The sequence below is a fragment of the Chenopodium quinoa genome, unplaced genomic scaffold (genome assembly GCF_001683475.1).
Source record: "Chenopodium quinoa cultivar QQ74 unplaced genomic scaffold, ASM168347v1, whole genome shotgun sequence".
In the NCBI taxonomy this organism is placed as follows: domain Eukaryota; kingdom Viridiplantae; phylum Streptophyta; class Magnoliopsida; order Caryophyllales; family Amaranthaceae; genus Chenopodium; species Chenopodium quinoa.
The window spans coordinates 498,810-511,822 of NW_018744452.1; positions in this window are offsets into that span (position 1 = coordinate 498,810).

Sequence of the window (13,013 nt, forward strand, 5' to 3'; positions counted from 1 at the left end):
ACTTAGTCTTTGCTTGAGTCTAGTCACATAGTCTAGCCACATGGTCATGACAAGAGTCTTAACATGTCACCTACACTCACTAGTCTTAGCACACACTTTGAGTACACATCACCATGACCATGTCTTAGGTTCATGCATGAGTCGGTTCTTTTTCCGTCATTTGAGTTGGGGGGCACATTCTATTCCTAATTCTTCATATCCCTCCACCTCCATCATCTTTTTCTTTTTTCACATTCTATTCCAATCTTTCTTCACTTCCTCCATCCATTGCATGTTGAATAAATTTTGAGTCAAATAATTAACAATAAATATCCCCAAATTCCTTTTCCACAGTACTTGGTCGAGGAAAGAAGGGCGATTAATGAAGGACAACCTCTTTATTCAAGTCTCACTTTTTGATAAACCGATTCGTCAAAAGAGGAAGGCTAAAAGGATAATAGCAAGTCAAGAAGAAGTCAATGAGCTTAGGAACCAATTAGTTACCGTGACTGAGACACTGAAGCTACTCACACTGAAGATCAATGATCCCGTGAAGCAACAACAGATGGACCTCATGCAAGAGAGTCTAAGCAAGCTATCTAGTGACTATAAATTTCAGGGCATGAGTTCACAAGGGGTCTCGCTGGACAAGGAACTTCTTCTGCATAAGTTCAACGCCACTGACATCCCTAAATTCAAGGCAACAGATAACCCTTACTTCCATCTAAGAGCTTTCGAAACTATAATGAACATTAAGGGTATTGATAAGAAGGTTTTCCCCTCTCTGTTCCCACTATCTCTCGAAACCTTTTGTCAACAATGGTTCTTTTCTCTCGAGAAAGAAAAAACCTCTTCTTGGGAGTCGATAATAAACGTTTACATTGATAGATATAAGTGCAACATCCAAGACGAAACAGACCACAGACAACTTGAGATGTTAAAACAAAAGAAAACGAAGGGTTCACGTCTTTCTTCAATAAATGGAGGGAAACTTCCGCTAATATGGTCAAGGCTCCCACTGAAAATGAATCTGTGAGGATGTTTATCAAGAATCTCCAAGGGAATTATTCAAAGAACTTAAAGTACCAACACAACTTGAATACTTTCAAGGCTGCCTATAATATAGGCATTGACATTGAAGATGACCTTTTGAAAGATAATACTGCGAGAGGAAAAAAGAACGACCATCCTTCTTCTTCCTCTCCCATTAATGAAGTACATGCCGCGAACGCCTCTAAACCACGAATCCAAAGATCAAAGAGGGTGTTCACTCCACTTGGTATGAGTTATGAAACAGCTTTCGAGAAGCTACATCACAAAGGACTAGTCATGCCCATAGGGCCCATCAAAGATCCGGTTCCAGAAGCCAAGCCACCTAAGTGGGACCCTAATAAGCACTACAAATATCATCAAGGAAAGGATCATGACACTGAGGAGTGTTGGAAACTCAAAGAAGCTATTCAAGATCTGACCGATAACAATGAAACTTCCGAGATTCTAGCCATCTGTAGGGAATAATTTCAAGCCTTTAAAATCCCACTGCTTGAACCCCACTGTGATCATACACTAAAGTACGGTGGCGTCCAAAAGGGAAGAAGGTAGAGAAAAAGAGTCGCCAACAAGTTTTTTAAAGAACTTGTAAACCGTTCACGAGGTGAAGGTTACACCCCTTAACGATCCAAGAGATCGTCAACTCCATAAGGTCATGAACCAAATAAGGGTTCGGGGATGAAGGTACAAATCCAACCTAAAAGAGATTGAACCTGCCCTAATAATAGGCCTCTACCTTATTCAGCTCGTATTCATGTGCACTTTCTGATTAACATACAATCAATAGGATTAACCCTAAACCTGTTTAATCTATGTTGGTTGAATTTAATGCACAAATAAACTATTATTGGCTATCACTTGAATTATAATAACAATTAACCTAACAAGATTATTAAATATCTTATTAAGCATGATTGCAAGTACAAATTCTCTTTAAACATGCAATAAAGGGTGATCAAGCAATAAATAATAAGCATCAAGCAACATAATAAATAACCATCATCATAATAATAATAATCATAAATATAAGGGAGAATATAGGAAGCATCATACTTTTAATCATACTTAATATTAAAGTTACCCTAGACATGATACTAGGAATCAAAATAACAATCTAAGCATGATATCTACATCATAATATCAATTAAACCATTAAAGTACTTACTTGGATGCCTCGTACCTCTTTCTAATAACATAATACACACGTTAGTAACTTCAAGGAAAATAATAATCAAAACAATTAAATTAAATAATTGAAATAGAGATTTGGGACCAAACCCTCAGAAATTAAAACCTTTCACGTCTAGGACGAAGGCAACTTCGAATATGGTTAGGTGTTTCTAGATCTTGTGTGCGGAATTTTGTATTAAAAACCAAAGTTTAGAAAATAAAGAATGAATGAATGTTAAGAATTATTGAAAGTTGATGAATGAATTGAATTGATGAATGTTTTGTGAATGAAAAGAGTTGATGAATGAAGAAGAGAATTGATGATTCTTGGTGAATGAATATTGATAATTGGTGAATGAAAACGGAGTTTTAGATACGATATTTATAGAGAAAATCATCCAAAAAAGATAATTTATCAGAACAGAGCCTGAAGATCGAAAACCAACCTTGGCGCCAGCCCTGGCTCATTGGCGCCAGGACCAGTGGCTAGCGCCAGGCGCCAATGGCTGGCGTATGGCGCCAATCCTGATTCCAGGCGCCAAGGCCTGGGGTTGGACGCCAAATTGGATTTCAACGCATTTTCGAAAATCTGATAAATTTCCCGTACTGGAAGATAAAATAATATAATTTCAGTCGAAAATGCTATTTGATCTAATTAAAACTCTGAAGAGTCCTAATTGAATTAAGAATGATAAGACCTTCTAGAATGTTCTAGAAGACTAAAACCATTCCTAATTGCATTAGGAATGATAAATTATATTAGGCCCTCCCCTAGATCATTGGGCCGTACTTAAAGCTCAAACCGGACCCAGATTAGTAAATTGGCCATAATTTCCTCAATATTCATCGGAATTGGGCTTATAATATATCGTTGGAAAGGTCTTTGCAAGCCCCATCAAACTACACCACTATTGGACCCATATCATGGACCAACAAAACCGGATTGGCTGTTTTCTTAAAATAAAGTTTTCAAAAACATAGAGAAGAGAAAAGAAAAGAAATAAAACTTTCCGCAACACCAGACCTTTCCACACTTTCGTTTCATTCGATTATGATTCGACGTGAAAGGTACTCATCACTGGGTTTGGTTTTGGGGAGACACAGATGGGTGTCTACAGAAGCCCCCACTTTGACTGAGTTTGGAGAAACGCAAGTTTTGAAAACGAAAGTCAAAGTAACGATAGGGACGGAGAATGACTCAGAACGTTCTGCGATCCTAAATCAATCTTATAAAGCCGATACCTGCAAAACAAGCATTAGTTAAACATATAAAAGAGTTAAGAAACGCGTATCTTGCACTGTCGAGCACACGTCTCTGAAAGTAACCGATTGTTGCTGCTTTGTTGTTTTGATGACCTCCTGCAAGCTAGAGAATGTCATCCCGCTTGAAAACCGCTACGCCTCGTAACTGCTTCCAAATTAGAAGATTGCTTCGCCGGAAATTATCCTCCTCTGCATTGATAATATTCCACGTCCAAGGGAATACCATCAAAGATTATTTCTCGTGAAACAATCCTTAGTTTTTTGTGACAACCCTCCACAATCTAGGGAACGCCATCTTGCTGTTTGTTTTGACGATCTTCCGCAATCTAGGGAACGCCGTCGATCAATGTTGCTACATCTTGAGCCTTTTCTTGAATCATAGTGACAACCTTTCCAATCATAGCAAAAGTCGTCGAAGACTGCCCATCTCGTGCTATCTTCTCAAATCTTGGGTGACAACCTCCACAATCTTAGCGAATGCCGTCGAAGACCGCCCATCTCGTGCTATCTTCTCAAATCTTGGGTGACAACCTCCACAATCTTAGCGAACGCTGTCGAAGACCGCCCATCTCGTGCTATCTTCTCAAATCTTTGGTGACAACCTCCACAATCTTAGCGAACGCTGTCAAAAATAACTTTACTTGAAGTCATCCTCAGTTGTTGCGATAATATTCCAAAGAAAATTACCGAAGACCAACACTTGTTGATCTTTAAAGCTCGCTCGAACTTTGCTTCCGCTATGCCTGTACGTCGGCGCTTTCGTTGCTTTGAACCTATACGTCGTTGCCTTTTCTGCTTTTGAGCCAATGCCTAGGCGCTTTAAGCTACGTGAGACGATCTTTCATCAGGTCGATCACTTTACATAATCAAGCCGATTACCTAATAATGAAAAATCGCTTAGAGGGGCTAATTGGCGTACCAAGGAACCCAAAATATATTGCAGAAAGCTAGCACAACCCCAACAGGTGGCTGGCTGCTTTGGCGTCGCTGAAAATCAATCAGCGCCAGACTTATGGCATTAGCGCCATACGCTAGCATTGGTGTCTGTCGCCAAGCACAGAAAGTGACGCCAATGCCTAGGGACTGGCGCCAGCACGGATTCTTCTTTAAATTCAATTTTCCGTTTTATTTCTTGCTATGTTCGTCGCGAACGCTGCGATAGGGTCTTCCCTGTTCTGCTGCACCTGTATTTATTTTGACTATAGAACTTTGCCAATCTCTTTAATTATCTTAGGGTTGACCTAAGGTTTAGCATTGCTTAACTCATTGACTAGACACGACTTAAGGTATAAACTTGACTCGCTGATTGACTAACTCGAGGTTAACTCGACTCAAAGTGTAATGGCACATGTGTTAGACTCAAATCAAAATGATATGACACAACATGACTCAATGTGTACATGACTCGTGTGTGCATTGTAATGTGATTGTGCGACTCGAAAAAATGCAAAAAAGCAAAAATTTTCCGTCAATTTTGTGGAGGGTACCGACTTTCTCCCGAAAAAGAAAGACGCGAAAAAGAATCGAAGTTTGAAGGTGCATGTTGAATGAGCTTAGTCAAATGTCATTTGATACTATCTCTCAAGGTTCAAGGATTAATTCATCCTAGGCTATCTCAATGGTTGACTCAATGATGAAAGTATTTAGGTAACTTAGGCACGGAGGCTAAGCACTTCATACTTCTATGTAATGACAATTATGAGTGATGAGCGATGTGACAAGGCATGCTTCAACGTTATGTTTAGATTTCGTGACAAAGGGTTCCTAAGGGAAGCATATTTGGTCATGAATCTGTGCAGTGTGTGAAAGTGACACTAAAGCTAGGTCGCAAGAGCTAAGTGTGTGGAAAAAATATATTGAAAAGAGTCAAATGGTGGTGACTCTTAGGCTAGGTAGGGTAATAATGTAGGGATCAAGCCCCCAAGTCTAGCTCTAAATGAATAGGGATGAGCATAGGGAATTCCTTGATATGATCATGGTGCAAGTGTGTGAATGTGAATATGAATGCATGTTTATTATGGCCGCACCTCGATGTGAGGTTGCCTACGTATCCGTTAGGAATCAGGCCGAACATAGCTCTAGCCAAACCTCGCACAAGTGTGTATACCTCAAAAAGGTCTTTTTAAGGGTTGTAACGTGGTTAGGCTAAAGGTTTAAAGGAGAAGGGGATAAAGGCTCAAGACCCTAGATAAGCCCCCAAGGTGAGCAACCTTGCTTTTGAATACTTGTATTTTCATGCTTGAGGTTTTCTACTCTTTTTTTTAGCTCTTTCTTTTGCTTTAGCATTTATTTTATTTTAATAAGTGTGGGCAATCCCGATCATGCGGTCTATCACTCACTTGGCATTCATCTTTCTCAGGCACGGTACCGAGCACTCGATAAGAGACGCAATCTGAGACGTGTTCTTATCGAAGATATTTTCATATCAAAGACATTGGAACACTTACCCTTTTGTACACTTGTTTTCGTTTTTTTTTTTTATTATTGCTTATTTTTTGCTATTGCTTTCTTTTGAATTTGCTCAAGCTTTCTTTAGAATTGCATAAGTTGCACGCCATCCCATCCCAAGGTTAGGTAGATGTAGGTTGAAAAAAGAAGGGTCTATCGTTAGACGAGGCTCAAAGTGGTTTATGAAGAAAGGATTTGTAAATTAGAAAGGCGAAAGAAGATATGATGTGGCTACAAGGGGTGCCTCAAATCATTGGTATACCTTGTGCTTAATTCGACATGGAATTTTTTTTTTTTTTTTTTTTGTTTTTTTTTTGTTTTTTTTTGTTTTTTTTTAATGCAATGTAATGAAATGATCATATACAAGGAAATAAATGCTCATTTTATTAAAAAGGGAAAAAGGAAAAAACTAAAAAATTAATCTAAAGGAAAAGAAAAGGTGCCTATGCTAGACTTATTGGGGAAAGAAAAGATGAAAAAGAAATAGAAAAAGAGGCCATGAAATCTTGTCGTTGAAGCTCGCCTCTTGTCTTGTGTTTCTTCCTTTATCATTACTCGCTTTTCTTGTTAACTGGAGGTATGGGAAGCTTGTTGTTATCAATCAAATGTTGGATAGCCTCCTTTAGCTTCCAACAGCTCTCAGTAGTATGACCCCTACCTTGATGGTACTTGCAGTGTTCGTCTGGATTCCAACTAGGCAATCTCTTTTCAGGTGCGGGATCTTGAATAGGTCCAATGGGAGTAATGAGTCCTTTGGCATGGAGTCGATCGAAGGCAATATCGTAGCTCATCCCAATGGGGGTGAATTCTTTCCTTAGTTGCTTCTTAGATCCTTGGTTATCTATGGCTAAAACTTCACTGAGATCAAAGGTACTAACATTGTTACTAGAGTGGGCGTTTTCGGAAGAAGAAGGATTGTCGTTCTTCTTTCCTTTCCAGCCACCGTGGTTACTATTGTTAGTAGCTTTTTGCTTTGCAAGGTCATCTTCGATTTCAATTCCGATGTCATAAACGGCCTTGAAAGTATTCAAATTGTGTTGATATTTTAGGTGCTTCGAATACTTTTCTTGGAGATTCTTGATAAACATCCTCACAGATTCCTTTTCGGTGGGGACTTCAATCATCTTAGCGGAAGTTTCCCTCCACTTATTAAAGAAAGAAGTAAAGCCTTCATTTTCTTTTTGTCTTAGCATCTCAAATTGTCTATGATCGGTTTCAACTTGGATATTGCACTTGTACCTATCAACGAAAGCATTCACTATCGATTCACAGGTAGAGGTTTTCTCCTTGTCAAGGGAGAAGAACCATTGTTGGCAAACGGTTTCAAGAGATAGTGGGAACAGAGATGGGAAAACGTTCTTATCGATACCCTTAATGGTCATTATAGTTTCAAAATCTCTTAGATGGAAGTAAGGGTTATCTGTAACCTTGAATTTTGGGACGTCATTGGCATTGAACTTCTGCGGAAGAAGATCTTTGTCCACCGAGACCCCTTGTGATGTAAGCTCTTGAAACTTGTAATCGCTAGACAACTTGCTTAGGCTCTCTTGCATGATGTCCATCTGTTGTTGCTTCACGGGATCATCAACCTTGAGGGTGAGTAGCTTCAGTGTTTCAGTCATGGTAACCAATTGGTTCCTAAGCTCATTGACTTCTTCTTGAGTTGCCATTATCTTCTTAGCCTTCCTCTTTTGACGAATCGGTTTATCAAAAAGCGAAACTTGAATAAAGAGGATGTCCTTGATTAATCGCCCTTCTCTCCTCGACCAAGTACTGTGGGAAAGGAATTTGGGGATAATTATTGTTAATTATTTGACTCAAACTTTATTCAACATGAAATGGATGAAGGAAGTGAAGAAAGATTGGAATAGAATATGAAGAAGAAAGATGGAGGTGGAGGGATATGAAGAACTAGGAATAAAATGTACCCCCTAACTCAAATGACGGAAAAGACTGACTCATGCATGAACCTAAGACATGGCCATGGTGATGTATACACAAAGTGTGTGCTAAGACTAGTGAGTGAAGGTGACATGTTAAGACTCGTGTCATGACCATATGGCTAGACTATGTGACCAAGACTCGATTAATGACTTGACAAGGTGTTATTGACAGCGAAAATTAACCGAATTAATTAGTAAACTGGTTATTAGACCCTAGGTGATGACCCGACAAATAATCTGAACTGTCGGCCAAGCGACAGGACTAGCGTCACAATATGGTGATTGGCGCCAGAGTTTTTAGTAAATGTCTGGCGCTACACACCATACAGTGGCGCTACAGCTCAGATTTTTGGCACCAATAATGGAGCCTCGGTCTGGGACTGTTTTCGATATTATTAGTCAACTGGGGTATGCCTAAAGTCGTACTAGGTCAATTCCGATTAAAAGAAGAAAAAACTTTATTGACTCGAATTAATTAATTAATTAATTAATTAGGCAAAGTTCTTTAAGTCATTAATTATAATCTTAACACAAATCAACAAACGGTTAAGAAGAGCATAGAATATATATGCACAACAAATAATGCACAATTAGTCAAGTAGGCACAATATGATGCAATGAGTTTGCAACCTAACCATGGCTCTAGTTCTCTAAAGTTCGAGATATGGTTTAGTCAAACAGGGTCCATGGTTAATTGTCCAGATGCACCGCGTAGAAGCCTAACCGTGAAGGGTTAACGCGTGCGGATAGGACACCGCGAGTTTTTAGAAAGAACTCACTTCCATGGTTTGGTGAATTCAACCTCTCAGATGTACCCTTTGTTGCCAGGAGCGTTCAATCGGGTAGATAGAGCATGAATTCCCAGAGGGTTATGTCCATATTAGAACACATATGGGTTTCAGAAAAGTGAGAAAAAATTCAATCAGGAAGTAGGATCGAGCAAACAATACGAAAAACCGGTCGAAATTAGAACGCATATTTCTGGCTCGGTATTGGGGGAAATTGGCGCCAGCAAACAGAGACTGGCGCCAACTTTTAACTGTAGCGCCTAGCACCAATATTGGCGTCTGGCGCTACGGCTAAATGTTTGGCGCCAAGCTCTGGCCCCTGACGCTACTTCCCACATGCCTCAACAGCTTTCTGTGCTCAATAAAATCATCCAGTTTCGCGCGGTGTTATTTCAGTCCTAGTTGTGAAAGACATTTCTCAAATTTCCTACGTGTAAAATCCTATGTTTTTGACTCATTACGGATGGTCTTTCCAATGAGAACCTTTTTATGCATATGAAAATAATGTTAATCAAAATTACGCACATGAAATACTCCCTAGTGGAGTTGCCAAAAACTGTAGGGAATAATTTCAAGCCTTTAAAATCCCACTGCTTGAACCCCACTGTGATCATACACTAAAGTACGGTGGCGTCCAAAAGGGAAGAAGATAGAGCAAAAGAGTCGCCAACAAGTTTTTTAAAGAACTTGTAAACCGTTCACGAGGTGAAGGTTACACCCCTTAACGATCCAAGAGATCGTCAACTCCATAAGGTCATGAACCAAATAAGGATTCGGGGATGAAGGTACAAATCCAACCTAAAAGAGATTGAACCTGCCCTAATAATAGGCCTCTACTTTATTCTGCTCGTATTCATGTGCGCTTTCTGATTAACATACAATCAATAAGATTAACCCTAAACCTGTTTAATCTACGTTGGTTGAATTTAATGCACAAATAAACTATTATTGGCGATCACTTGAATTATAATCACAATTAACCTAACAAGATTATTAAATATCTTATTAAGCATGATTGCAAGTACAAATTCCCTTTAAACATGCAATAAAAGGTGATCAAGCAATAAATAATAAGCATCAAGCAACATAATAAATAACCATCATCATAATAATAATAATCATAAATATAAGGGAGAATATAGGAAGCATCATACTTTTAATCATACTTAATATTAAAGTTACCCTAGACATGATACTAGGAATCAAAATAACAATCTAAGCATGATATCTACATCATAATATCAATTAAACCATTAAAGTACTTACTTGGATGCCTCGTACCTCTTTCTAATAACAAAATACACACGTTAGTAACTTCAAGGAAAATAATAATCAAAACAATTAAATTAAATAATTGAAATAGAGATTTGGGACCAAACCCTCAGAAATTAAAACCTTTCACGTCTAGAGCGAAGGCAACTTCGAATATGGCTAGGTGTTTCTAGATCTTGTGAATGCGGAATTTTGTATTAAAAACCAAAGTTTAGAAAAGAAAGAATTAATGAATGTTAATAATTATTGAAAGTTGATGAATGAATTGAATTGATGAATGTTTTGTGAATGAAAAGAGTTGATGAATGAAGAAGAGAATTGATGATTCTTGGTGAATGAATATTGATAATTGGTGAATGAAAACGGAGTTTTAGATACGATATTTACAGAGAAAATCATCCAAAAAAGATAATTTATCAAAAGAGAGCCTGAAGATCGAAAACCAACCTTGGCGCCAGGACAAGTGGCTAGCGCCAGGCGCCAATGGCTGGCGTCTGGCGCCAATCCTGATTCCAGGCGCCAACGCTTGGTGTTGGACGCCAAATTGGATTTCAACGCGTTTTCGAAAATCTGATTAATTTCCCGTACTAGAAGATAAAATAATATAATTTCAGTCGAAAATGCTATTTGATCTAATTAAAACTCTGAAGAGTCCTAATTGAATTAAGAATGATAAGACCTTCTAGAATGTTCTAGAAGACTAAAACCATTCCTAATTGCATTGGGAATGATAAATCATATTAGGCCCTCCCCTAGATCATTGGGCCATACTTAAAGCTCAAACCGCACCCAGTTTAGTAAATTGGCCATAATTTCCTTAATATTCATCGGAATTGGGCTTATAATATATCGTTGGAAAGGTCTTTGCAAGCCCCATCCAACTACACCACTATTGGACCCATATCAGGGACCAACCAAACCGGATTGGCTGTTGTCTTAAAATAAAGTTTTCAAAAACATAGAGAAGAGAAAAGAAAAGAAATAAAACTTTCCGCAACACCAGACCTTTCCACACTTTCGTTTCATTCGATTATGATTCGACGTGAAAGGTACTCATCACTGGGTTTGGTTTTGGGGAGACACATATGGGTGTCCACACCATCGAAGATGACCAAGCATCCTTCGATCCATCACTTCTTATCACACTTGTAGGAGAGCCCATGATCGAGACAGCTTATATGACCTCTCTCGATGAAGTGGCCATAATTGAGGAAGATGAAAGTCTTTTTTTAGATAATACCAAGGAAGACCCGTCAAGTCTAAAAGAGGAAGTTCAAAAACTGCAAGATGTCATTGCCATGCTCTTGAATGTGGTAGAAGGACTAGCAAATCGGGTGATGACCATTGAACAAAATTCTTGCCAAGGGTTTAATGAAGAACTCAATGCTCCTAAGCCACAGGAAAAACGGACCATTGAAGAATACACACCAATAGGAATGACTTACAATAAAGCTTTCGACTGTCTTCACGATCAAGGTCTTATTCACCCCATTGGTCCTAGTCAAGACCCTCCGCCTGAAAAACGGTTTCCAAATTGGGATCCAAATTCTTATTGTCGATACCATAGAGGTCGTGGTCACACCAAGGAAGTATGTCTCGCCCTCAAAGATGGTGTTCAAGATCTCATTGATTCGAATCTCCTTCATGTTCCTCCGCACGACAAGAAGGCCAAGATTAGTAACAATGGCTGTAAAGGGAAGAGAAACGACTATCCTTCTTCTTCCGAAAACACCTACTTTAGTAATAGTGTTGGTACTTTCGACCTTAGTGAGATCCTAGCCATGGGTAATTGAAAGCAACCAAAAAGGGAATTTACCCCTATTGGAATTAGCTACGATGCTGCTTTCGATCGACTCCATGCCAAGGGAATCATTACTCCCATTGGACCTATTCAAGATCCTCCACTTAAGAAAAGATTGCCTAGTTGGAATCCAAACGAACACTGTAAGTACCACCAAGGCAGGGGTCATGCTACTGAGAGCTGTTGGAAGTTAAAGGAGGATATCCAACATTTGATTGATAACAACAAGCTTCCCATACCTCCAGTTTACAAGAAGAGCGAGTGATGATAAAGAAAATAACACAAGACAAGAGGCGAACTTCAACGACAAGATTTCGTGACCTCTTTTTTCTATTTCTTTTTTTTTTATTTACCCTTTCCCCAATAAGTCTAGCATAGGAACCTTTCTTTCTCCTTAGATTTATTTTGTAGGATCCTTATATTATTTTCTTTTAATAAAAATGAGCATTTATTTCCTTATATATGATCATTTCATTATATTGCATTAAATATATAAAAAAAATCCATGTCGAATTAAGCACAAGGTATACCAATGATTTGAGGCACCTCTTGTAGCCACATCATATCACAATTCACCCTTCAATTATACAATCCTTTCTTCATAAACCACTTTGAGCCTCGTCTAACGATAGACCTTTCTTTTTTTCAACCTACATCTATCTAACCTTGGGATGGGACAGTGTGCAACTTATGAAATTCTAAAGAAAGCTTGAGCAAATTCAAAAGAATAAAATAGCAAAAAAATTAAAGCAATAAATAATAAAAGTGTACAAAAGGGTAAGTGTTCCAATGTCTTTGATATGAAAATATCTTCGATAAGAACACATCTCAGATTGCGTCTCTTATCGAGTGCTCGGTACCGTGTCTGAGAAACATGAATGCAAAGTGAGTGATAGACCGCATGATCGGGATTGCCCACACTTGCGAAAATAAAATAAATGCTAAAGCAAAAGATAAAAGAGAGCTAAAAAAGAGTAGAAACTCAAGCATAAAAATATAAAGATTCAAAAGCAAGGTTGCACACCTAGGGGGCTTATCGAGGGTCTTGAGCCTTTATCCCTTTCTTCTTCAAACCTTTAGCCTAACCACGTTACAACCCTTAAAAGTCCTTTTTGAGGTATACACACTTGTGCGAGGTTCAGCTAGAGCTACGTTCGGCCTGATTCCTAACGGATACGTAGGCAACCTCACATCGAGGTGCGACCGTAATCAACATGCATTCATATTCACATTCACACACCATGATCATATCAAGGGATCTCTTATGCTCATCCCTATTCATTTAGAGCTAGACTTGGG